Source organism: Moschus berezovskii, chromosome 16 (genome assembly GCF_049115385.1).
Source record: "Moschus berezovskii isolate FMDL1 chromosome 16, NW_MosBer_1.0, whole genome shotgun sequence".
NCBI classification, from domain to species: domain Eukaryota; kingdom Metazoa; phylum Chordata; class Mammalia; order Artiodactyla; family Moschidae; genus Moschus; species Moschus berezovskii.
The window spans coordinates 64,302,462-64,329,720 of record NC_142475.1 but is presented as its reverse complement, the minus strand read 5'-3'; the positions used below and the strand labels follow the sequence as shown (position 1 = coordinate 64,329,720).

Here is a 27,259-nt window from a genome sequence, read left to right as displayed (position 1 = left end):
GAAAAATTGCAAACATACTCAATCACTATTAAATTAGTGTATTTTCTTTTAGTTATTAGTAAGTTGTTTTTTATACTCTGAACCTGTTATTTAAACACTTTTATATTCTGCTTTTATCCTTAACATGACAGTACAGGTTGTAAGCTTTTAATATTTTATTTTAAGCTTTTTATTGGCATTATTTTTAATAGCTGTCTAATACTTCATTGAATAAATGTGATAAGTTGAAACTGCATTAGCAACTATTGTTCCTCTGTTCACTGTGTAGGTTGTTTTCCGTTATTTACATTTGGAAAGGATACCACAGAGGCACATTTATATAGGTTTCCCTGTATTTTTAGTTATTTCCATAGGTTACATCTTAAGAAATGGAGTTACTGGTAAAGGTTTTGAACACTTGAAGACTCTTATTATTAATACATATAGCTAAATGTCTTTCTAAAGGATCATTTTTATCTGTTTTCCCAATAGTAACATATACTCAAATAACAAATAATCAAGTTTATTTTAATGACCACTTAGCATTACTAGGGCTTATCATTAAAAGGAAAAATAAAATTATGTTGTGTCATGTAAAAAATGGCATCATTGCTTTATGTTTTTTGTTGGATATTTTTTCTTGTTTATTATTCTTTGTTTTAACTTTCCTTCTTGGAACTTGTATATTCACAATAAAACCATTTTCCAGCATGCTAATTAATGTCAGTTATAAACATAAGGTGAGAGATAGTTTCTTAATAAAAATAAGGGCTATGAATTGTTGCATGTTTACCATGTGCCAGCCATTTACATAAATAATTCTGTTTGTGTGAGTAATTTTGCTTCAACTTCACAGTATTCTCTCTGGGCCTTTTATCTTAGGGTTATCAGCCTACATTGCCCCGTGTGAACTGATGGCACTGAAAATGAAGTTCAAAAAATGGATTTGGTTTGCATTTGCCCTGTAGGCGTCTCTCTGTTTGCCACCTGCCCCACCTTTCCAAACCATCCCCAATAAGCACTAGTCTGTATTTATTAACTACTTAAATGCAGGGAATTGTGCAAGATACCTTACCTATATTATCTCAGTTAAATCTCACAATAACTCCATAATGTGGTTATTGGTTTCCCTGTTCTACCAATAAAACAGCCAAGGTTCTGGGCAATGAAATAGTTTTCTTAGCCAGTATGACCGGCAAGTGGGGTGGGTGGGAACCCAAGCATGCCCGTCTACCAAGCCCATCATTAAATGCTGCTGCCATCTGACAGAGATGCCCTCTGTCATCTCCCCTGTTTCCCAGGTTCTGGTTTTTTGGTTCTGTATCCTTCTTACTCTGCTTCTTATACTTTTGTTTGGGGATCCTAGTGAATACCTCTTTGGGTCATTCTAAAATGACTCCTTTTTGCTCTGCCATCTAGTTTTGTCACAAATATGCTTTTCACACAGAGACACACATGTTCACATGTAAGAAGACAAGCATTTTGTTCTAGAATCCTTTCCAGGATAGGAGAGTCTGGGCTTCAATTTGTAAGTCCCTTTTATGTGGAACTTGATTTTTTTGCTATATGGTGATACAATATTTTATATATTCTGTCCATTAGGAACTATTTTTATAGTAAAACTATAAAATTTTATAATAAATGCTTGATATTGCTCCACATACAATTCAGTTTTTGGTATAAAATTCTTTGACTGCAAGAAAGAACATTTTGTTTACTTCATTAATAGGAATATCTCTTAGAGATCGAATGGCCTTTTCTTGGTATTCCTTCTGCTGTTGATTTTTGGCATAGTTACCTGTGATTGAATGGAACCAAGTGGAGAGATACTCATCATGTTTATTCCAATTAAGAGCATGTGACCGATTCCTGAATATTCATTGGAAGAACTGATGCTGAAGCTGAAACTCCAATACTTTGGCCACCTGATGAGAAGAATTGACTCATTTGAAAAGACCCTGATGCTGAGAAAGATTGAAGGCAGGAGCAGAAGGGGACGACAGAGGATAAGATGGTTGGATGGCATCACTGACTCAATGGACATGAGTTTGAGTAAACTCCCGGAATTGGTGATGAACAGGGAGGCCTGGTGTGCTGCAGTCCATGGGGTCACAAAGAGTCAGACACGACTGGGCGACTGAACTGAACTGAACTGAGCTGAACGGAACCAATGATTACAGTATTGAGGAGGTACCCAAGCAGTGCAACAGCTCAATACTTTTGAAGCTGAGAGGTTAAGCCTAAGGAGTTTAGCCAAGATGTAGGAATGAAAGCCCACACAAAATACAGTGTGAAACCAGACTGGGAGCTTAAGAAAAGAAAAAAGCCATAAATCGCTCTTTCTGGCGATGGTGATGGTGAATTTTCCACCGTTTTCCCAGTGACTTGAGATAATAATCTTGGGTCGTCCTTGCTCCTAGAACTCAATTTTTAATGTTTTAGTGTCTGAATTCTTTCACTGAAGGAGCTTTGGATTTTTTTTAAGCTTCATTAAATACTACATTCCTGTCAGTGTGCAGTATCATTTCTTCTGCTTTACATAAGTAAGGTGAACCCGGATTTTAAGTTTACCATCACTGAGGCTTATTGTTAAAAGAAAAAAAAAATCTGTGTTGAATTATGTTTAAAAAATGGTATCATTGTATTAATTTACAGTTTTAATAATAGTGGCATTCTGCTTTAAATGTGTCAGGGACTTCATAGGCAAATCTCTTTTTTCTCTATGCAAATAAGCTTCAAACAAATTGTAGTGCAAATCCCTACCCTTCCTATCTCCTTTCATGTTCTTTTTAATTCCCATTTGGACCAGGTAAGGAACCACATATTTGAATATCATTTATGAGTTAGGTTTAAAATGTGGTTGTGGTTTGTACTTAGAAAAACCACCTAATCTGGAGAGGTACACTTTTGTAGTATGTGTTTACTTACTAGTTCAAGGAGGCTATTTCTTGTTTCAGTCTAGTCTCTCTTCAGAGTCTGGGTGATATTGAACTAGTACCTGTTCCTCATCTAAAATAGGGTGTTGCTGCTGCTACTGCTGCTAAGTCGCTTCAGTCGTGTCTGATTCTTCGCGACCCCATGGACTGCAGCCTACCAGGCTCCTCCGCCCATGGGATTTACCAGGCAAGAGTACTGGAGTGGGTTGCCAAAATAGGGTGTAAGTGAAGGCAAATGACTTGTGTATCCCAAAAGGTTAGTGATGGATCCCTCTTGTGACTCTCATCTCTCCCTGGATCCCGTGTTTTTAGACACTCAGCCTGGACAAGGTACAAAGAGCTGTGCACTTACTCAGTTCTCCAGAGTATGCTCTTTAAACATTCATCCCATCTCTGATCTAATGCCATCAAAGGGGATGAGGATGCCTTAGCAAGATCATCCTGTGTCTGTGTAAGTCAAGCGCTAGGAATCGCCCCTGTCTTTCAGTGAAAGCAGTCCCCCTTGTAGTTCTCTCTTGTGTGTTTCTTTTGAACTCTGCATACTGCCAGGATAAATTAACTAATAACAAATGTTGTCAATGGCCTGTCTTAAAGAGAGGAAGCTAGAGGCATTTGTATAGAAGTTGTAAAATTGGAACAGAAAAATAACCACTTTAAAATCACCATTTCATCATTTGATAGGCACTTTCTAATGGAATGGTGAAGTGTTTCTCTGGTGAAGTGTTTCAGTGTTGCATGCCATCTATTATCAAGCCGTTGGGTTATATCATGGCCCCATCCAGACTAGGCTAAGGTCTCCCTAGGCTTCAGCTTTGGTAGGTCTGTGTCCCCAGGTTCATCTTCCTTGGCATTCTGAGAAGCCCTGCAATAAGGGATCTCTGCCTGGATCAAGAGCACTATTCTGTTTTTCTGCAACATAATAACATATACCTAGAACTGGAGAGAGCCTCCCAGGTAGTGAGATTAACATACAAAGGCAGGGAGTTACACAGTTACTACCTCATTTTTGTAACAACACTGTAAAAGGTACCCAGGGTTTATCTCAAGTTCAAGGAGCCAGGAAGAAGGGCCATAGATTACACCAAGATTTTAAATACAAGACTCCTTAGAACATTTGAGGCAATCACTGCTGCACCCATGTGACTTCGCTTTGCAATTCCAAACAATGTATGATTCCTCCAATTTTTCTGATGGTGGAGAACAGTAGACATCTCACTAGACTTAGAATCGAGTGCCTCTAGGTTTCAGTCTTGCTTGTGCCTCTTACAAGTCTTCTCTACTTGGGAAAATCCTATAATCTGTTTAAGCCTTGTTTTCCTCTTGGGAATAATAATGAAGGACTGGCAGACTATTTGTGAGGCTTTAACATTCTGAAGTATGTGAATTTTCAAAGCGGAGCACTTAGAACATAAAGCATAGTCATAGTATGTCCTACTTGCCTGTCTTTCCTTTTTACTCCTCCCTTCCCTTCTTCTTTCTCTTTTCTTCATTTTTAACCCTCGTATATTTCTTCCATGCAAACTCTGGTTATCAGTGAAATCCGCCCTTTTCTGCCAAGCACTGACTTGCTTCAGAAAGCCAATATGAATCCTGCGGTGTGGTGAAGTTGTGTGTCATGGGTTAGGGATGGGCAAAATGCAGAATAGAAAGTAAGTAGAAATGTCCTTTGAGATTACGAACATGCAGTGACATCTTTGGAGACCAAGAAGAAGTCATGAGTTTGGGCTGCAGATTTATAATCCAGTTCTCAGCAGCGTCCTTGGTGACCTCCACCCCTGCCTTGCCCCATTCATTCATGACTCACTTCTTCTGAAGCATTTGTTCTCAAACTGTGATCCCTGGACCAGTAGCATCAGCATCACGTGGGAATTTTAATTAGAGATGCTGATTTGGGAGCCCCGCTCTATACCCACTAAATGAGAAATTTTGGGAGTGGGTCCCAGTTCCCTATGTTGTAAAGTGCCCTCCAAGTGATGCTGGTGAACACTCAGATTTGAGAACCACTGCCCTTCACCAACCACAGCTCAGGTTTGCTCCTCCTGCATCAGAATGGGAACTGTAGCCCAGGAACTTGACTCTGGATTGTCAAAGCTTTTCAAATAGGTCTCACACCATGTGAACTACAGGTTCAGTTCAGTTCAGTTCAGTTCAGTTGCTCAGTCGTGTCCAACTCTTAGTGACCCCATGAACCACAGCACGCCAGGCCTCCCTGTCCATCACCAACTCCCAGAGTTCACTCAAACTCATGTCCATCGAGTCGGTGATGCCATCCAGCCATCTCATTCTCTGTTGTCCCTGTCTCCTCCTATCCCCAATTGCTCCCAGCATCAGAGTCTTTTCCAGTGAGTCAACTCGTCGCATGAGGTGACCAAAGTATTGGAGTTTCAGCTTTAGCATTAGCTAACTATATTCACTCCCCCAGGCTATGACTTTGATATGGGTGAAGGATGTTGATTCATCTGACATGAGTCTGCAAATGTTACTCCAATAAATGCTTTTGAAGTATCGAGTTAAATAAACATTTGCAATGAACCCACACTTTTCCACTTGCCCTCTTTCATCAAGTCCCTATCAAAATCTTCTCTTGGACAGTGCTCAAAGGAGATTATGAAGACAAGACAGGCTTATACCTCCTGCTTCCCAGGTCACAGGATTCATGAGTTCTGAGAACCATACAGCTGCATATTTTTCATAGCTATCACCCTTTTCCCGAAACATTTAGAGCAAACATTCCTTCTCCAAAACAAATGGATATAGGCCATGTTAATGCCACAGCTGTCGTGTAATGAATCAGAAATTTTTATTTATAAATCAGACTATCAGGATTGACATTGGTTCCAATAATAGGTACTGTTGATTTCCTGCTCCACATCACCACTGAGTTCACCTGAAACTGACAACTTCTCACTCCAGGTACTTTTCCATTCGCAGACAAGGCAGCCTTAACATGCCAGGGGCATCTCTCACACAGTGAGAGAAAAGAACCTGTAGATAAATATCCCAGTTGCCCCGTCCCTTGGTAGATCATTTCTGAGCTGCATTTTACAGGATTACTGAGATGGTCTCCAGAAAGACTGAGCACCAGAGGTCCACAGTGATAATGGCTCCCTGGGACACTCTTTATTGCTTTGTCTTTCTTCTCCTATCTCACTTTCCCCATTCTCTCTGTTATTTGGGATCAAATTCCAAATAAACTCACTGCTCCAGGTTTTTGTTATAAGATCTGTTTCAGGAACTCATAAGAAGATGACTGGGTGATTTGTTCAAGGTTGTACATTTGTTCAAGTTAAGGCAGACCAGGATCCATTCTTTTTCTTCTATATTGAAAAGAAAGACCATGATCTTGTATTGAATTTAGCACTTAACTCTATTTTTGCCGACGGCCCCCTAGAACTTAGCGTTGTGCAAATGCTGGATACGTAAGAGGTGACTGAGACTTCTTTGATGAATCAGTAGTTGTCGGATTCTCTCACTCTGTGAATCTACCAGCTTTCTGTGTAGCAGGTTGCTCTCACAGTGCACTTGTCATAAATCCTATTAGTATGGATTTTCCCATCATCTGAATAGCATAGGGAAGAACATAATGCCTGATATAATGTAATAAGTTCTTAATTTGTTGAATGAATAAGTAAATCATGTAGCACATTTCCGAATAGAATATAGGGACCTACATTTTTGAATATCATCAAAGGTCACATTGCTGGTTATTAATAACCAGGGCAGGACTAAAAGCCCATCCACTTCAGACTTTATCTAGTGCTTTGATTACTCCATCTCATAAGGCCCATTAAGGTCAAGTGTTTTTCTAATATTTTTTAATCACTGGAAAAATATATCATTTAGAGCAATCTGTTATTATGGGTACTATTCAAACAATGTAATTATCCAGAACAAATTTAGAGAAAGCTAGTTTGAGTTTTTGGACAAATGAATTCTTTTGGCAGCTGGATCTAAAAGGTGCAATGATTGATACGGTGAGCACTTCGGCTGGATTGTGACCATGATACAACTCCAAGAAAGAATCTTCTGGAAGGTATAGCAATCCCCAAGCTGCACCATTCTGAAATGATCAGTGTCTTATGACACTCTTTTATCTATCAGTCAATAGTCATGTTTTGGAAATTTATTATGTGCAGAGCCCTAGGTGAGGTGCTACTCAGAAAACATGTAGGGTGAGTCTTTTCCAATAAGGAGGTGATAAATTCCCTTATGTCCATTTTTTTTTTTCCATTTTCTATCACCACCTCAAACACAAACCATCAACCTAATGTAAGAAACCAACTATATTATGTATATAATATAAACAGCTCCTGACCTGATGTTTGCCTTACATTTTTGGTAAATACCCTTTACGGAGAAATGAAACTTTTCTTTTGTGTTTTTAAGTTTGTCATGAATGGATATTAAAACATCAATAAGTATTCTCCATCCATTAAGATAATCATAGAATTTTCCCTTTAATCTATTCATATGATATAGTATTTAATTAATCTTCTAATGTTAAACCAAGTTTGATTTCCAGAGGAAAAAATAAGTTCATTATGATATATTTTTATATTTATATACTACTGAATTAGGTTGGCATATTTTGTTTCGTTTTTGCACTTATGTTCATGAGTGACACAGCTTGTAATTTTTCTTTATTCTTTTGGTTTTGTTGTGTCATTATCAACATTATTCTAGGCCCCCCCTTTTTTTATATTCTGAAAAAACTGTTTAAGATTAGAGGTATTTGTTCCTTGAACATTTGGTAAAATTTATCCACATAAGCAACTGACCTGATGTTTTCTCTGTAATGAGGTTTTAAACTACTGGTTTGAGTTCTTTAATGTTTATGGAAATAATTAACTTTTCTGCTTGTTACATAAGGTTTTATAAACTCTGTAGAGATATGTCTTTTTTATCTATGCATTTATAGGGATATATTATAGGAGTTTTATCTATGCATATTTTAAGGATATGTCTGTTTTATCTAGACTGTACTGTTTATTAATATATAGCTGTTCTTAATATTCCCATTATCTTTTAAATCTCTTTAATAACTGCATTGTGTCCTCTTGTCTTAGTCCATTAGGGTTGCTATAACAAAATACTATAGACTGAGTAGCTTATAAAAATGAAATGTATTTCTCACAGTTTTTGATGCTGGAAATTTGAGATCAAGGTTCCAGCAAGGTCAGGTGAGGGCCTCTTCTGGGTCACAGGCTTCTCATTGTATCTTTATGTCATAGAAGGGACAAGGGAGCCCTCTGGGTTCTCTTTCATAAGAGCACTAATCTCAATCATAAGGGTTCTGCCCTTATGACCTGATCACTTCAAAGGCCCCACTTTTTAACGCTATCACCTTGAAAATTAGAATTTTAATTTATATAAATTTGAGGGGACCTGCATTCCCCTATTCACGTTTGACCAGTTTTTGCTAGGTGTTTCTTCATTTTATTAGTTTTTTGTTTGTTTGTTTTTTAATGAATAACCTTTGACTTTGTTGAGTCCTGTTATTATTTGCAAATTTCCTAATTGACTGTGCCAAAATTTCCCAGGGAGCAACCTAGGAATCTACTTCTGTGCAAGGAGTGAGAAAAGAAGAAGGATTGGGCAAAGGGAGACACTCAGAAGCAATTCCAGCTTCGTCAGAGACTCCACCATCCCCATAGGGAGTTCAAGTGGTCCTTCAGAGTCATAGTGCACTGGACCAAAATGGCTGGGTCCGTGTATTCTGTAGTCACTGGATGTGGGCTGCCTGAGAAGGTACATGACCTTGGGTGAAGCACCTCTCTGCAGTATAGTTAGCCATAGAAGATGATAGCCATATTCCCAGGAAATGTATCTTTCCTTGAAGCATAACTTCATTGACACATCTTTATTATTTTTTTTTTTACTTTTTCCATTTTCTTTCTAGACTCTTGCATTAGATGTCAACCTTGATAATTTTCTACTGTTTCTTTTTTCTAATACAAGCATTTTGGGCTGAAGTTTCCTCTGAATGCTGCTTTGGCTGCATCCAACAAGCTTTGTTGTATAATATCTTTATTGGTAGTAGTATCAGTTCAGTAGATCAGTAGTATCAGTATTTATGAGTTAATTAAATGTGGGTTTCTAAATATCCATGCATACGTGATTTTGTAGTTATATTTTTATTATTTTGTATTTAATAGAATTCTTAGTACGTCCCCGAGTTTGTAGATAAATTGATGATTTTGAAATGGAAACCTATTCACATCAATTCAAGGATTAAAACTCCATAAAGTTCTCCCTATTGCCGATAAATTGAAGTCTAAAGTATTTAATGACATTTAAGGCTCTTCCTGATATGGCTTATGCTTACCTCTCCCCTACCACTCCTACACCCTCTTGCTATAATTTAGTCCCACTTTTCTTTAATTTTCTCTACCTGAGTTGGTCTTGATTATTGTCTCTCCACATATCATGCCCTCTTTTACCTAACATAACCTTCAGGTATATTCTTTTTATTTCCACCTTTTGAAACTCTACTCTTAGCAGCTCTGCACAGATGAGATACTTTCCCTATGTGTTTCCATGGTTCTCCCCACCCCTCAGTCCTAACTACCCTGTATTTAAATTGTTTATTCAATAAGTTACATGTTTTATTAGATTGTAAACTTCAGGAGGACAAGAGCCAAATGAACTGAACTGAACTGTACTTCTAATTCATTACTTGCTATATGTAGGTATTCAATAATTATTTGTCAAATAATAGTGACAGTAACCATCAATTACTAGATAATGACTATTTTTCCAGAAATTATGCAGAGATTAGTGTGGTCAGGAGGATATTGGTCTCCCTTAATAGCCATGTTTAGAACCTGTGGAGATCTTGTGTCACATGGGAAGGAAGTTTTAAGGTTGCAGATGGAATAAAAGTTGTTAAATGTTTGATTTGAATGGGAAGATAGTCTTGTATTATCTGGGTGTGTCCAATATAATCACAAGGGTTCTTATAAGTGAAAGAGGTAGGCAGGAGAGGCAGTGTCAAAGGGCTGGAGAAAAACTCACACAGCCATTGCTGGCTTTGAAGATGGAAGGGGACCATAAGCCAAGGAATATGGGCAGCCTCTAGAAACTGGAAAAGGCAAAGAGTTCAATTGTCTCCTAAAGCTTCAAAAACTGTGCATCACCATCAACATCTTGGTTTTAGCTGAATAAGGCCATTTCAGACTTTTAACCTTCAGAACTATAAAATAAGAACATGTTTAATAGCAGAGTTGTGCCTTAAAGTTACACAGAAAACAAAACTTGAATTAACTTGGAAATTTAGCTGATCAAGTTTCCAAGCCAAATGTTGAAAGTTTAACTTTGTTTCATCTTGCTGCTCATATTAAAATGTGGGGGAAAGGAGAGAGAGAGAGATTGCAGGAAGACTTTTAAGGAAACAGGTTCCAGGACTTGGTGGTTTGGGACATTCTGTCCATCATACTTATGTAAAAGAGCTATGGAATGATCTAGTGGTTGGAAGAGTTGCTGCTGCTGCTGCTAAGTCACTTCAGTCGTGTCCGACTCTGTGTGACCCCATAGACGGAAGCCCACCAGGCTCCCCTGTCCCTGGGATTCTCCAGGCAAGAACACTGGAGTGGGTTGCCATTTCCTTCTCCAATGTGTGAAAGTAAAAAGTGAAAGTGAAGTCGCTCAGTCGTGTCCGACCCTTAGCGACCCCATGGACTACAGCCTACCAGGCTCCTCCATCCATGGGATTTTCTAGGCAATAGTACTGGAGTGGCTTGCCATTGCCTTCTCCGGTTGGAAGAGTAATACAGCGCAATTCAAATTGTTGCGTAAAGTTGACATAAGAATTTTTAACTTCAAGAGAGTCCAAGTAGATAGGTTAAAGGGACCCAGAAAGATGAGGAATGTGGAAATTAAGATAGAAAAGTAACACAGTGGGAAGCCGCGCACTGAGGAGACGTAGTGGCCAATAACAAGTTCCCCAGAGCCGGAAAGACCCGGAGACAGCAACACTGAGGTCGCTGATAGCCTCCATTAACCTGTCTGTTGTGGTCAGTTCTCATTACAGTCCCAGAGAAAGGCAGTGCACTTATCTCACATGCTAGCAAATCATGCTCAAAATTCTCCAAGTCAGGCTTCAACAGTCCATGAACCGAGAACTTCCAGATGTTCAAGCCGGATTTAGAAAAGACAGATAAACCAGAGATCAAACAGATCAAATCTGTTGGATCAAAGAAAAAGCAAGAGAGTTCAGAGAAACACCTCCATCTACTTTATTGACTACGCCAAAGCCTTTGACTGTGTGGATCATAACAAACTGTAGAAAATTCTTCAAGAGATGGAAATACCAGACCACCTGACCTGCCTCTGGAGAAATCTGTACGCAGGTCAGGAAGCAACAGTTAGCACTAGACATGTAACAAATACTGGTTCCAAATAAGGAAAGGAGTACATCAAGGTTGTATATTGTCACCCTGCTTATTTAACTTATATGCAGAGTACATCATGTGAAATGCTGGGCTGGAAGAAGCACAAGCTGGAATCAAGATTGCCAGGAGAGATATCAGTCACCTCAGATATGCAGATGACACCACCCTTATGGCAGAAAGTGAAGAATACCTAAAGAGCCTCTTGATGAAAGTGAAAGAGGAGAGTGAAAAAGTTGGCTTAAAACTCAACATTCAGAAAACTAAGATCATGACATCTGGTCCCATCGCTTCATGGCAAATAGGTAGGGAAACAGTGGGAACAGTGACAAACTTTAATTTTTGGGCTTCAAAATCACTGCAGATGGTGACTGCGGCCATGAAATTAAAAGATGCTTGCTCCTTGAAAGAAAAGTTATGACTAACCTAGACAGCATATTAAAAAGCAGAGACATTACTTTACCAACAAAAGTCCATCTAGTCAAGGCTATGGCTTTTCCAGTGGCCATGTATGGATAGGAGAGTTGGAGTATAAAGAAAGATGAGTGCTGAAGAATTGATGCTTTTGAACTGTGGTGTTGGAGAAGACTCTTGAGAGTCCCTTGGATTGCAAGGAGATCCAACCAGTCCATCCTAAAGGAAATCAGTCCTGAATATTCATTGGTAGGACTGATGCTGAAGCTGAAACTCCAATCCTTTGGCCACCTGATGTGAAGAACTGACTCATTGGAAAAGACCCTGATGCTGGGGAAGGTTGAAGGCAGGAGAGGGGGATGACAGAGGATGAGATGGTTGGATGGCATCACAGACTCGATGGACATGAGTTTGAGTAAGCTTTGGGAGTTGGTGATGGACAGGGAAGCCTGGGGTGCTGCAGTCCATGGGCTCACAAAGAGTCAGACACGACAATTAAGTTTTCTATTGTGGTGACCTGTGAGATGTTTCCTGCTTCTATGTCTACTGCGCTAAAATGTCAGTTAAACCTATTGAAAGGGAGGAGCATTTAAATTCTACAGGACCCAAAAGGGACGTCATTAGAAAGAGGCAAGACACAGAGCAGAAGAAAAAAAAATCATAGAAAATGGGACAAAGGTGATTAGAAGTGTAATTTCTGAAGACATAATCACCTCTTGATGGTCCAAGAAATAGTTGGGGAAGGATGGAGAGAACTTTGATTTTCTATATCTGTGAGATGTCAAGTCTTGAGCTGATTTTATTTAAGGCAGTAAAGGACAGGAGGACCTCAGTAACCTGAAATATTGGCACTTGACATCTGGATCCACTAAGAAAATCACACCAGAAACAAGCATTTTGTTTTATTTGCTTCACTATCAAGAAAAATCAAACAACAATGGTGCCATCTGGAATACTTCATTCCCATTTCTCATTATTTTTCCAAGCAGAATCTTAATCTCAAGACCCTCTCCAAGTGGCGAGAAGGAAACGAATGCAATCCAGAGATGATGTAGCATGACACAAACAAGTAAACTGTTCAGTTGCTCTGGCCTTGACATTTGCTGAAATGTCCAAGGGTACTGGAGGCTTGGGCTAAGATGACTCATTCAGAACCATATAGTTAGAGAAATAATTGTCCACACTAAGTGTCTGAATGTCTGAGACAGACAGAAGAGTGTTTTCCCATCTCAATACAGAACTAATCATGCCAGAATTGGACACCACCAGCAATTACGTGACTTTTACACTGGTCAGCCTTTTTTCCCTTAGCTCTGAAAAGCTTATTTTGCTCCATGTGGTGCATTTTAGAGGAGAATGAAATTCAAATTCTCCCTCCGAGACTCTGTTTCAGTCAGTGTGTCTCTATTTCTCCCTCTTTATGTCTCTCTAAAATATAAAACAATAGCATTAAGAAGTTTTTAGCAAGAAGACATTGTCTCACCATCTTATTGCTACTATCTTTGTTTATTTGTCTCTCAATGTTTGAATTTAATCCCATTTTACTTATTTTCAATATATGAATTGCTATTTTAACATTGTGTTGCAAACATTTCCTGACGGTTTCGTGGTCTTCATGACTATTTTCCTTAAACTATATAGTCTACTATAATTTGTAAGCTACTTAGAACCTTCAGTTTGTGGTATTATATATAATGCTACAACAGACTACTTAATATTCTTTTTGTTTCTTGCTGTAGTATAATGTCCTTAGCATGAATCACTTGGGATACAATAGTTGGTTCATTACTTTAATGTATCTTTTAAACTCATATCACCTACTATTCTTGACTTTAATACACAGATATTAAAATAAACAAACAAAAATAACCCACATTCTCCTCTTGCCCTCCTTCCCCCAGCATACAGCCTTGAAATGATCTTGGGTTTGCCAGTCTTAATGCCAATAACAATGGTAACTTTTTAATATAATATACTCAACTCAGAGGACATATTTCCTTCACTGTAGGAAATACTACTCTATCCAGAGACACCTTTCTTTCCTGACCTTTACTTTTAAGATGTAATCTGGAATGATTGGTATTTTGTCTTTGTTGACTTTGATTGGTTGTTGTCATTAGTAGAGATGTTCATGTAGAATTCACATCATTCCCAAAATCATTGTGCCATTGAATTTACTATTGGGAAACTCACATAACAAAATGTTACAGAAAAATAACTGTTAAGTAATGGAGACCTTTTTACGCTCTACCCCAGGAAACAGGATGTTTGGTGAGTGCAAAGATAACTTAAAGCTGAAGTCATCTTTCCAGCTCTGTTGGTTGTCTGAGATATACTTGTTGTCCAGAATTACATCCTTTGATGGCTCTGATTAAGCCTATAGTGATCAAACAGTAAGACTAGGTATTGGAGGAATAGTTACTGAGAGATTAGAATGGGGACCTCTCTGCAAACGTAATGAAGTATGAGATATTTGAAATGGTCAGTTGTTTGTCCTTTTTTTATAGATTTTTTTTTTTGTGTGTGTAGATATTTAAAGGTTGACATCAACTCACATCCTCTGTAGTTCTCTCAGCAACATATTTTTAAAGCAGTCTCATCCTCAAATCTCTTCCCAGAAGACTCAGCACTATTTAAATTGCAGCTGATTTAACTTGTCGCTTATATTCACTGTAAGCGGCCTGAGGGTACATAGTTTGTATTATTATTATTTTTAATTAGGGCCACATATATGCCTTCAGTCATTTCAGTTCAGTCTCTCAGTTGTGTCTGACTCTTTGCGACCCCATGAATCACAGCATGCCAGGCTTCCTTGTCCATCACCAACTCCCGGAGTTCACTCAAACTCATGTCCATCGAGTCAGTGATGCCATCCAGCCATCCCATTCTCTGTCATCCCCTTCTCCTCCTGCCCCCTCCCAGTATCAGGGTCTTTTCCAATGAGTCAACTCTTCACATGAGGTGGTCAAAGTACTGGAGTTTCAACTTTAGCATCAGTCCTTCCAATGAACACCCAGGACTGATCTCCATTAGAATGGACTGTGTGGATCTCCTTGCAGTCCAAGGTACTCTCAAGAGTCTTTGCCAACACCACAGTTCAAAAGCATCAATTCTTCGGCATTCAGCTTTTTTAACAGTCCACCTCTCACATCCATACATGACCATTGGAAAAACCATAGCTTTTACTGGATGGACCTTTGTTGGCAAAATAATGTCTCTGGTTTTTAATATGCTATCTAGGTTGGTCATAACTTTCTTTCCAAGGAGTAAGCATCTTTTAATTTCATGGCTGCAGTCACCATCTGCAGTGATTTTCGAGCCCCAAAAAATAAAGTCTGACACTGTTTCCACTGTTTCCCCATCTATTTCCCATGAAGTGATGGGACCAGATGCCATGATCTTAGTTTTCTGAAGGCTTAACTTTAAGCCAACTTTTTTTTCACTCTCCTCTTTCATTTTCATCAAGAGGCTTTTGAGTTCCTCTTCACTTTCTGCCATAAGGGTGGTGTCATCTGCATATCTGAGGTTATTGATATTTCTCCCGGCAATCTTGATTCCAGCTTGTGCTTCTTCCAGCACAGCGTTCCTCATGATGTACTCTGCATATAAGTTAAATAAGCAGGGTGACAATATACAGCCTTGACGTACTCCTTTTCCTATTTGGAACCAGTCTGTTGTTCCATGTCCAGTTCTAACTGTTGCTTCCTGACCTGCATACAGGTTTCTCAAGAGGCAGGTCAGGTGGTCTGGTATTCCCATTTCTTTCAGAATGTTCCACAGTTTATTGTGATCCACACAGTCAAAGGCTTTTGCATAGTCAATGAAGCAGAAATAGATGTTTTTCTGGAACTCTGTTGCTTTTTCCATGATCCAGCGGCTGTTGGCAATTTGATCTCTGGTGCCTCTGCCTTTTCTAAAACAAGCTTGAAATCTGGAAGTTCACGGCTCACATATTGCTGAAGCCTAGCTTGGAGCATTTTGAGCATTATTTTACTAGCGTGTGAGATAAGAGCAATTGTGCGGTAGTTTGAGCATTCTTTGGCATTGTCTGTCCTTGGGATTGGAATGAAGACTGACATTTTCCAGTCCTGTGGCCACTGCTGAGTTTTCCAAATTTGCTGGCATATTAAGTGCAGCACTTTCACAGCATCATCTTTCAGGATTTGAAAGAGCTCCACTGGAATTCCATCACCTCCACTAGCTTTGTTCGTAGTCGTGCTTTCTAAGGTCCACTTGACTTCACATTCCAGGATGTCTGGCTCTAGGTGGGTGATCACACCATAATGATTATCTGAGTCATGAAGATCTTTTTTATACAGTTCTTCTGTGTATTCTTGCCACCTCTTCTTAATATCTTCTGCTTCTGTTAGGTCCATACCATTTCTGTCCTTTATTGAGCCTTTCTTTGCATGAAATGTTCCCTTGGTATCTCTAATTTTCATGAAGAGATCTCTAGTCTTTCCCATTCTGTTGTTTTCCTCTATTTCTTTGCATTGATCACTGAAGAAGGCTTTCTCATTTCTCCTTGCTAGTCTTTGGAACTCTGCATTCAGATGCTTATATCTTTCCTTTCCTCCTTTGCTTTTTGCTTTGCTTTTCACAGCTGTTTATAAGGCCTCCTCAGACAGCCATTTTGCTTTTTTGCATATCTTTTCCATGGGGATGGTCTTAATCCCTGTCTCCTGTACAATGTCACGAACCTCCGTCCAGAGTTCATCAGGCACTCTATCAAATCTAGTCCCTTAAATCTATTTCTCACTTCCACTCTATAATAGTAAGGGATTTGATTTAGGTCATACCTGAATGGTCTAGTGGTTTTCCCTACTTTCGCCTATTTAAGTCTGAATTTGGCAATAAGGAGTTCATGATCTGAGCCACAGTCAGCTCCTGGTCTTGTTTTTGCTAAGTGTATACAGCTTCCCCATCTTTGGCTGCAAAGAATATCATCAATCTGATTTCGGTGTTGACCATCTGGTGATGTCCATGTGTAGAGTCTTCTCTTGTGTTGTTGGAAGAGGGTGTTTGCTATGACCAGTGTGTTCTCTTGACAAAACTCTATTAGCCTTTGCCCTGCTTCATTCCGTGCTCCAAGGCCATATTTGCCTGTTACTGCAGGTGTTTCTTGACTTCCTACTTTTGCATTCCAGTCCCCTATAATGAAAAGGATATCTTTTTGGGGTGTTCTAAAAGGTCTTGTATGTCTTCATAGAAGCATTCAACTTCATATTCTTCAGCATTACTTTCTGGGGCATAGGCTTGGTTTACTGTGATATTGAATGGTTTGTCTTGGAAATGAACAGAGATCATTCTGTCGTTTTTGAGATTGCATCCAAGTACTGCATTTTGGACTCTTTTGTTGACCATGATGGCTACTCCTTATGTGCCTTAGCGCATAGAAAACCCTAGAAATAACTGTTGAATGTATGAATGAGAAGTTTGCAGTGACAGTAGTTATCTTATGGATTACATCATGCCCTGTATATTTTCAAAATGAATTTGATAACCACCCAGGGTACAACTTTTTAATGTTTCTAAGTTAAAAACCAAAAATAGAACAAATGCTTTCCACCTGTCAGTTCAGGAGACATAAGAGATGTGGGTTCGATCCCTGAGTTGGGAAGTTCCCCTGGAAATGGGGAACCCACTACAGTATTCTTACCTGGAAAATTCCATGGACAGATGAGCCTGGCGGGTCTCAGTCCATAGGGTTGCAAAGAATTGGACACGACTAAAGCGACAGAGAATGAGATGGCTGAATGGCATTATCGACTCGAGTGAACTCCGGGAGTTGGTGATGGACAGGGAAGCCTGGCGTGCTGTGATTCATGGGGTCGCAAAGAGTCGGACACGACTGAGCGACTGAACTGAACTGAACTGAAAGCGACTTAGCATGCAAACACACTAGGGAAGAGATTTTTGTCTATTGCTTCATCCCTGCAACAGTGCCTGGCTCGAGACTGATGCTCAATATATATTTTTAAATACATATAAGGATTTCATCATGCCCGTTAAGGCTATTAATTGAACTTCAGGTACTTTTTTCCTTCATTATCTCTTTTCTTGGTTTACAAGAAAACAAAGATTTAGAGGAAGTATAACATATTGCTGGAGAAGGAAATGGCAGCCCACTCCAGTATTCTTGCCTGGAAAATCTCATGAACAGAGGAGACTGGTGGACTAGAGTCCATGGGTTGAAAAGAATTGGACATGACTAAGCACAAGCACATAACATAACATATTGCTACTAATTATTTTATGAGGTGGAGTGGAGTGGTAGAAAGATGTGTGGATATGATGAAAGTCAGTATTCTACAGCTGTTAGAAGTATAGCCCTGAAATCAGACTATCCCAGCAAGATTCTTGATACTACCAATTATTAACTGGGTGTCTTGAGGCATATTAATTATTGTCTCATCAAGTTATTACATATACAACAAGGACAATAGCAGCCATGTATCAGAAGTTGTCAACCGGATTCAGTTGGAAGATACTAGTAAAGTGGTAGTTCACAGAACACAGTAAGTACTCAAAAGAAAAAGGTTACAAGTTTTCTGAAATGCATTAATTTACTTTTAGCATTAGCAAATGTTTTCAACCATTATGTTGTTTCATTTCTTGAAAACTCTGTCATGATTGTCTGTGTGGAAAATCTAAAAGAATTGACAAAAAGCCCACTCTTGAAGCTAATAAGTGATTATATAATGTAAAAACTGCAGGATACAAGGCTAGTATACAAAAGCCTATCACTTTCCTATATGCCATTGTGAAAAGTGGAATTTGAAACTAAAAGCACATTACAATTTACATTAGCAACCCCCCAAAATTGAAATATTTAGGTACAAATTTAAGAATATATGTACAAAATCCATATGAGGAAAACTACAAAACCCTGATGAGAGCTACCGAAGAAAAAATAATAAAACAAATGAAAGGATATTCCATGTTCATGGAGAGGAAGACTCAAAATGTCAAGATGTAATTTCTTCCTAAACTGAACTATATATTTAAAGAAATCCTAATTAAAATACCAGAAAACTATTTTGTGGATATCAACTAATTGATTCCAAAGTTTACATGAAGAGGCAAAAACCCAGAATAACCTAACTAAATACTGAAGAAGAGCGCAGAAGATTGATACTCTGTGACTTCAGGACTTATTGTAAAGCTATAATATTGAAAACAGTGTTATATTGATTAAATAGATCAATGTATCAGAATGAGAACTCCAAAACAGACCCACATAAATACAGTCAACTGATCTTTGACAAGGGATGAAAGGCAATACAATGGAGTAAGGTACTGTTTTCAATAAGTGGTTCTGGAACAATTTAACATCTACATTAAAAATATAAAGAAATATAATTTTGACATATGTTATATATTTCAAAAAATTTAGCTTAAATGTAGACCTAAATATAAAATTCAAATGTAAAATTCAAAATTATAGAAGTTCTAGAAGATTAGCTCAGACTGCTAGAACAAAATACTGTAGATTTAAAAGACAGTTATTTATCGTGGAGGCTGGAACGTCCATGACTGCTGCTGCTGCTGCTGAGTCACTTCGGTCGTGTCTGACTCTGTGTGACCCCTTAGACGGAAGCCCACCAGGCTCCCACATCCCTGGGATTCTCCAGGCAAGAACACTGGAGTGGGTTGCCATTTCCTTCTCCAATGTGTGAAAGTGAAAAGTGAAAGTGAAGTCGCTCAGTCGTGTCCGACTCTTAGCGACCCCATGGACTGCAGCCCACCAGGCTCCTCCATCCATGGGATTTTCTAGGCAAGAGTACTGGAGTGGCTTGCCATTGCCTTCTCCATGACTAGCTGCCAGCATATTCAGTTCCTGGAGAGGGTCTTCTTCCTGGCTTGCAGACAGCTGCCTTCTTGCTGTTTGCTCACGTGTTAGAGACAGAAAGGGAGACATGGTCTCTTTTCCTCTTCGTATAAGGACACTAATCTCATTATGGGAGTCCAAACTCTCATGACCTGATCTAAACCTAGTTAATTTCCAAAGGCCCAAACTCCAAATATATTAGGGATCAGAGCTTCAATATACACATTTTTTTAAGGTAAAGAAGTATTCGGTTTATACATCATATAGGAGAAAACCTAATTGACCTTGGGTATTTAGATGACTTTTCAGATACAACACCAAATAAATGACCTATGACAAAAATAATTGATAAGCTGGAATTCATTGAAATCAAAGCTTCTGCTCAATGAAAGACAATGTCAAGCTAATCAGAAGACATGGACTGGGAGAAAATATTTGCAAAAGACACATCAATAAATAACTATTATCCAAAATATATAAAAACTTCTAAAATTTGACAATAATAAAATAAAAACAAGTTAAAAATGGGCTAAAGATCCTAATAGGCACCTCACCAGAGAAGACATACAGATGACAAGGGAGCATATGAAAAGATGCTTGACATCATATGTCATTAGAGTATTGTAAGTGAAAACAACAATGAGGTAACTCTACATATCTCTTAGAATGAGTGAAACGCAAAACACTGGCAACTTTGAATGCTGGCAAAGATACAAGACAACAAGAACTCTCGTTCATTTCCAATGGGAACACAATAGTTTGCGCAGCCACTCTGAAAAATAGTTTGGCAGTTTCTTACACAACTACCTGTACTCTTACCATACAGCAGTGGTTCATCTTGGTATTTACCAAAAAGAACTGAACACTTTTATCCACACAAAAGTACTCGGCTGTTTATAACAGCTTTATTCATCATTGCCAGACCTGGAAGCAACCAAGATGTACTTCAGTAAGTGAATGGGTAAATAAACTGATGTATCCAGGCAATGGAAAATTATTCAGAGCTAAAAGAGTTATCAACCCGCGAGAAGACATGGAGGAAACTTACATGCATATGACAATGAAAAGCCAATCTGAAAAGCCTGTTTTCTGGATGATTCCAATTAAATTACATCTTGGAAAAGGCAAACCCAGGGAGACAGTGTAAATATCTAGTTTCTGTGGGTTAACAGGGAGGGAAGGATGAACAGAGCATAGAGGGTTCATGGAACAGTGAAACTATTCCATTTAATATTGTCATAATGGATATAGTTTAGTATATATTTGTCAAAACTCATAAAATGCACAACACCAAGAGTGAAGTCTCATGTAGACTGTGGACTTTGGATGATAATGACATGTCATTGTAGGTTCATGGCTTTTAACAAATGTGTTGCTGTGGTGAGAAATGTTGACAGTGGTGGAGGTTGTGCATATGTGGGAACAGAGAATGTGTGGGAACAGAGAATGTATGGGAACTCTCTGTACTCTCTTTTCAGTTTTGCCATGAACCTAATACTGCTCTGAAAAGCCAAGTATTAATGTAAAAAAATCCTCCTTTTAAAAAAGAAAGCTTTGGGTCTTGCCTTCTACAAAAAAAACAAAATATTCAAAGGTACCAGGGATATATAAGTTTGAGAATAGAGGGGACGTGAGTTCGGGAAGTTAGATTCTGAATTACATATTTATTGAGAGTTTTAGAGGAACTGATATTATGGAAGCATAACTATGCTTTTCAATTACTTCTAGGCACTAGACTATCAGACCACACTTGTGTGTATGTCCTGTCAGTGGTTCTCGAAGTGTGGTTCTGAACCAGCCATGTCAGCATCACCCAGAAACTTTTTGGAAGTAAAAATTCTTAGGCCTTATTTCGGATCTTTGGAATCAGAAACTTTGGAGTTGGACCCAGCTATCAGTGTTCTGAACCCCTTCAGGTGATACTAGGGCTTGCTAACGTTTAAGAACTACTGTCTTAAGATGTAGAACTTCTGCATTCATCCACGTTATTATCTGACTGCAAAGTGTCCACCCATTAGGGACCATGGTTGCATGCAGCAGAAACTGTCTTAGGCTGACTTAGGTTAAAAAAATTAAAAATAGAAGTAAAATACTGTCTTGGATTGGTACTATATTGGTAATTTCCAGATCAAAGAAAGAAACAACCAGGCATCAGGAAAAGTAACCAAGGAAACAAAATCTTAAAAGGAGTGTTAAAAGCTGATGTACAAATGGCCTTCGGTACAAATATGACTTCACTGAAGTCCAGAATGTTAGAATAGAGAATACAAGTAGCAGAGAGAAGGGGGGTGTATCCACGCCTAGTGACAGCTCTAGGGAGATGGGTGATAGGGAAGTAAATCACCCAACTTCAACTTCAAGGAGGTGGTGCACACAGATCAAGGGGCATGAGCTTTGGCACTGGATGTGTCTGGATTTGAGTCCCAGCTCTGCTGCTTATTAACTTTGGTACTTTGGAGAAATTACCTAACATGACCGAGCATCAGTTACAAGATGAGCTAGGTTGACATGAGGATTAGAGAAAATGTAGACAAAGCACCTGGCACATAGTAGGTAGAAACTTCTATAGGACACTGTCACCAGTCTTTGAATCAAGAGCTTTTGTCGATTTCACGTCCCACAGTTTTGGGGAGGGTTCCTTGGATACTGTCTGTGTAGTCCCTAAATTTTACCCAATGGTACCCTGGAGGTCAGAACAGGTTAATACTCTTCCTAACATGTCCTGTACTTCCAGAGACTAAGTTTGGCTGTAGAGGATTTAGCTGAAGGTGAGGGAAAGTAGTCTTTTAAAATAAAGTCATTAAGAGCCGGCCTCCCCGTTGTATTCCAGTGAGGGGAATGAGTCACGGTTTCCCTGCCAACATGTATGTGTAAATACAGGGCAAGGTTAAGCAACTCCCTGCTCTTGCCTTATTCTTTGTGCCATAACAGCAGCTTGTGAAATGGTGAAAAATGCAATGATTGCATGACCTAATTCAGGCCGGGAGGTTCAAGTGGGAAACATGTGTGGGCCTTTCTCTTTCATACACACACTCAACGTAGAGCAATCAGCAGGGATTTTGAAACAGGTCCCTGTGGAAATGGATCCAAGGCACTGCACCTACTCATTACATAACTTGAGGTTAAGGAAACAAAGCCTGGTGGATGGGTGTGCCTGGGTATGCAAGCCAGAGAAATACACATGAGATACCGGAGCCCTACCCTATCCTTACTAAGCAGAAAAAAAGGAGCCAGTAATGACCTCTTTATCATGCATGGCCAGAATGTTTTCTTCTTAGGAGGGTCCAGTGGGAGAAGGGAACAGATGAACCTCTGCGAGCACCTACTGTGTATTGGAGAACAGGCTGGGTGATTTTGCTGACGGTTTTGTCAATCTTCAGAAGAGTTCCCATGTTTTGAGCTGAGCATTACGAGGTCACAATCTTCAAATTATGATGGAGAAACAGGAACTCAGAAAAGTGAAATCAAATTGCTGGCTAATAACAGGGGCAAGCTCTTAGTGGTGTCTATGCAGCCACAGGTCCATATTTTAGCTCAGTATCTTGCTAGGGTGGGAAAACAACAAGGCCAGGCCTCAAGTCCTGTTCGGCCCTGTCCCAGTGAGATAGTGTGAGATGAGAGTCAGATTGCTATTGACCTTCACTTGATAGGCATCCACCAGCCACCAGGAATGAATTTGCCTGCTGTTCTTTTTGGAGCAAGAAAAGGTGTCCACCACCCATAGTAGCTGAAAAGTAGAAGGAACTATACTCTTGATACACAGAGATAAACATTGGAGCTTTCTAAGCTCAACTGCATCTTTGCACAGGATTCTCAGTGAGAAAGAACACAATGGACTCAAAAGTCTAAGGCTTTTGCTGTGTTATCCAGAGACAGTAAAATTGTTTCTTATTGTTAAATTTTTTCAGTCTGGACAACTTGATGATCATGAAAAGATAATTTAGCTAATGTCCTTTGAAGTCCCATGTGTGCCATCCAATCAAGCCAAAGAATGGACAGTTCACATTTTTAAATATTTTTTCCTGCCTTCATGGACTTCTTTATTCACTGAAGCACAATAAATATTTACTGGTAGATTATTGTATGTCAGGCATTATGCTCTTGGCAGACGCAGCAGAGATCAACAAGGCATAAATCTCTCCTTAAGAGACTCTTGGTCTAGTAGTGAAAACGACAAGACCTGGATGACGATACAGATACACGCAGGGCGCTGGGAGAACGCAGAGGGTGCGTTCTGCCAGGAGTAGAATCTGACAGTTCTATTGAGAAACTGAAAGGTAGGGGAAGGGGCACTTGCAGGAGGCAGAAGTGGGGAAGTACAGTGTCTCAAACAGAAAGACCTGCAAAATAGAGTCCCGAAAGAGTTCTGTGCTTTGGAAAAAAGCAAGTAATCCACAATTTGAGAGAGTGAAGCTTGAGGAATATATCAGAGGATGTGAAGTTAGGGAAATAAATAGCTCAGTGAAGAGGGAGGTTACATATTTGCCCAGGATTACAGTTTACCAAGCGTTAGGTCTGGAACAGCAGTCTTCTGCCTTTGATTATGGGAAAACGGCAACTACACAAATCTAATTCTTCTATAAATGTGATCCCTGACCTTCAGAGGATATTGAACATTGCTGAAAGAACTGAAAGATGCATTGCAATTCCTAGTGGTAAAGTTAGATTCAATCATATAGTTAAAGTTGGTATCTATTATGATAATTCTTCCATATGGTATACAATCCATATTCCAATAAGAAGCATTGAATAGCATCTTTGTGTCTGGCTAAAGTTAAATGAAGAAATCCTGAAATCATGGCTCCCTTGCCCACCTAATATTAACATGTATCTCTTCACCTGCATGCATACCACTACCTAGTTCCTCCTTCACCCTGCCTGTCTCTTCCTACCAGGCACTGTCTCAGACCACAAGCTTCCGAAGCACTGAGTCACCATGTGAGAAGTCCAGCTATCTGAAGCCCCCCTGCTACAGAGATCATATACAAAAACAGCATATAGGTAGAAGATGCAGAGGGGCCCTGACTCTTCCAGTCTCTAGTTTTTTTTAAGAGTTTCTAGTCCAAGCGTCAGGTTAGAGAATCCTTTGAAATGACCTCTGCCCAGTCACCATCTGACTGCAACTTCTTAAGCGACCTCAAGTCAGGAAAGCTCAACCAAACTGCTTCTGAATCCTTAACCCTCAGAAACTGAGAGGTAATAGATGCTGATGGTTAAGAAAGTAAGTTATGCAGAAATAAATGGTACAGATGGTCAACGGTGTTTTGAGTAGGAAGCCCAAATGATACAGCGTGGTGTTTCTTACAGTGTCTGGCTCTCTATACCTTTGTTCTGGCTTTTCTTCCTTATCTTCATTTATCCAAAACCACCCATGCTTGAAGGTTCTTTTCAGGTCCACCCCCTTCTCAGTCTTTCTCTGCTCAGCCTGGTTCATAATGAACTCTGTCTTCACTACATACATATATATACACATATAATTTCATTTATTCATTGCTGGTTGTGCTTGGTCTTTGTTGTCGCACAGGTTGTCTCTAGCTGTGGTGAGTGGGGGCCACTCTCTAGTTGCAGTGTGTGGGCTTCTCATTGCAGTGGCTTCTTTGGTTGTGGAGCACAGGCTCTAGGCCACTTGGAGTTGAGTAGTTGCAGCTCCCAAGCTCTAGAGCAGAGGCTCAGTAGTTGTGGCACACAGGCTTAGTTGGCCCATAGACTGAGGAATCCTCCCAGATGATGGATCAAACCTGCATCTCCTGCCTTGGCAGGAAGATCCTTCACCACCGAGTCACCAGAGAAGCCTGATCTCTGTCCTCCCTGAGGTCAAGACCAAGAGTTCACAGACTTGCCCGAAAAGCAGAATCCTTGCGGAGTTTATTAAAGAAACAAACGCCCAGGCCCACTGAATCATAACGGATAGGGTGGAGACCAACCATCTTTACTGGCCTGACATCAGTTGGTGGACTGGTGTGGATCAGCTTTTGGAAACCATTTTTCTGGACCGCAGATCTGAGTACAAGATTACTCATTGCCTTGTAATACCCACTGCCCTGCAGTGAATCTTTAAATGTGTGAAGAGTAGAACTCTGTCCCTTTGCGCGTTCACTTAATGAAGGTTTATTGGGCATCTGCTGCTTTCTGGGCATCAAACTAAGTGATGGCGGTACAGAGATGAGTAAGCACAGGATCTATCTCAGAGAGATCTCAGATACTTCCTCCAGTCACGGGGCCGTGACTCATGGAGGCAGGCAGCTGGAGGTGGAATGAAGCAGCGTGTTCAGCTGGTACTGAAACACCCTGAAGCTTTTATGAGCACAGTCAGCCAGGCAAACAGGTAGGACCAGGATGAGAAGGCTGCCATGCTTCTAACCATTCTTATTCATGCACAGATCTTTTCCCCACTTCAAGGCTTCTTGAAGGGTCAACATAATCCAAGTTTGCCTGTAGAAAACTGTCTTCAGAGATGACCAAACATTGTGTTCTCTGAGGTCTTGACCCACCAATGGATCGTCTCTCCCAGAGAAGAGTCAGTATTCTAACCAACTGTATATTGAGCACTTGCATTCCAGGTCACTGTCCTAAGCAGTCCCCCCATTCTGTAAGAGCATCTATTGAGAAGAGCATTAGTATTTCGCCTCTGTTGTCTCCCTTATGCTGCGTCTGCTGCTGTGCCCACCTAACTTGGTTCCTCCAGCCCTATGCCTGCCGTCACCTATTTCTAACCTGGCACCAGCTAATGCAGACATCTGATACCTGAGAACAAGTTTGCCAACATTACACTTAAACCCACTGTATTCCTTTCCTATTGCTCCTGTGAAAATACTACCACAACATCAGCAGTTCAAAGCAACGTAAATTTCCAAGTATACCTGTTTTTATTGTGCTTTGCTTTATTGCAACAACAGTCGGTTCCTCAGCTCTGCTTTCTGACCTGGTGCTGTCTCTCTAATTGCCTCCTTTCCCTTACCATCTTAATATTTTGATGCTCTTTATCATACTTCAAGGCCCCGCCAATTGCCTTGTCATTGAAGTATTGACTGAAATCGCCAGCCGTAACCAGTGCCTCCCTCCCGCCACTTCTTGGGACATCTGCACATTCTTCCTAGGAACATATTGTACAGGGTTCTTAATCTTCACAACTTTGTAAGCTGCTAAGAGAAATGGATAAAGAAGATGTAGCATTGGCAACCCACTCCAGTACTCTTGCCTGGAAAATCCCATGGATGGAGGAGCCTGGTAGGCTACAGTCCATGGGGTTGCTAAGAGTCGGACATGACTGAGCGACTTCCCTTTCACTTTTCACTTTCATGCATTGGAGAAGGAAATGGCAAACCACTCCAGTGTTCTTGCCTGGAGAGTCCCAGGGATGGCAGAGCCTAGAGGGCTGCCATCTATGGGATCTCACAGAGTTGGATACGACTGAAGTGACTTAGCAGCAAAACGTATATACACTGGAATATTACTCAGCTATAAAAAGAATGGAATAATGCCATTAGCAGTGACATGGATGGACCTAGAGACTGTCGTTCTAAGTGAAGTAAGTCAGACAGAGAAAGACAAATGTCATATGATATGTGGAATCTAAAAAAGAAAGGTAAAAAGGAATCTATTTATAAAAGAGAAATAGAGTCACGGATGTAAAAAACAAACTTATGGTTACCAAGGAGGGAGAGGAGGAAAGGTAAATTGGGAGATCAGCATTGACATACGTTCACTAAAAT

At 39.8% G+C, this 27,259-nt stretch overlaps 1 pseudogene; it reads right to left on the bottom strand.

Annotated features, from left to right (window-relative positions):
* Positions 1 to 1,646: 1,646 nt before the first annotated feature.
* On the bottom strand, positions 1,647 to 25,474 carry LOC129560022 (phosphatidylinositol N-acetylglucosaminyltransferase subunit P-like; annotated as a pseudogene).
* Between the last annotated feature and the right edge of the window lie 1,785 nt (positions 25,475 to 27,259).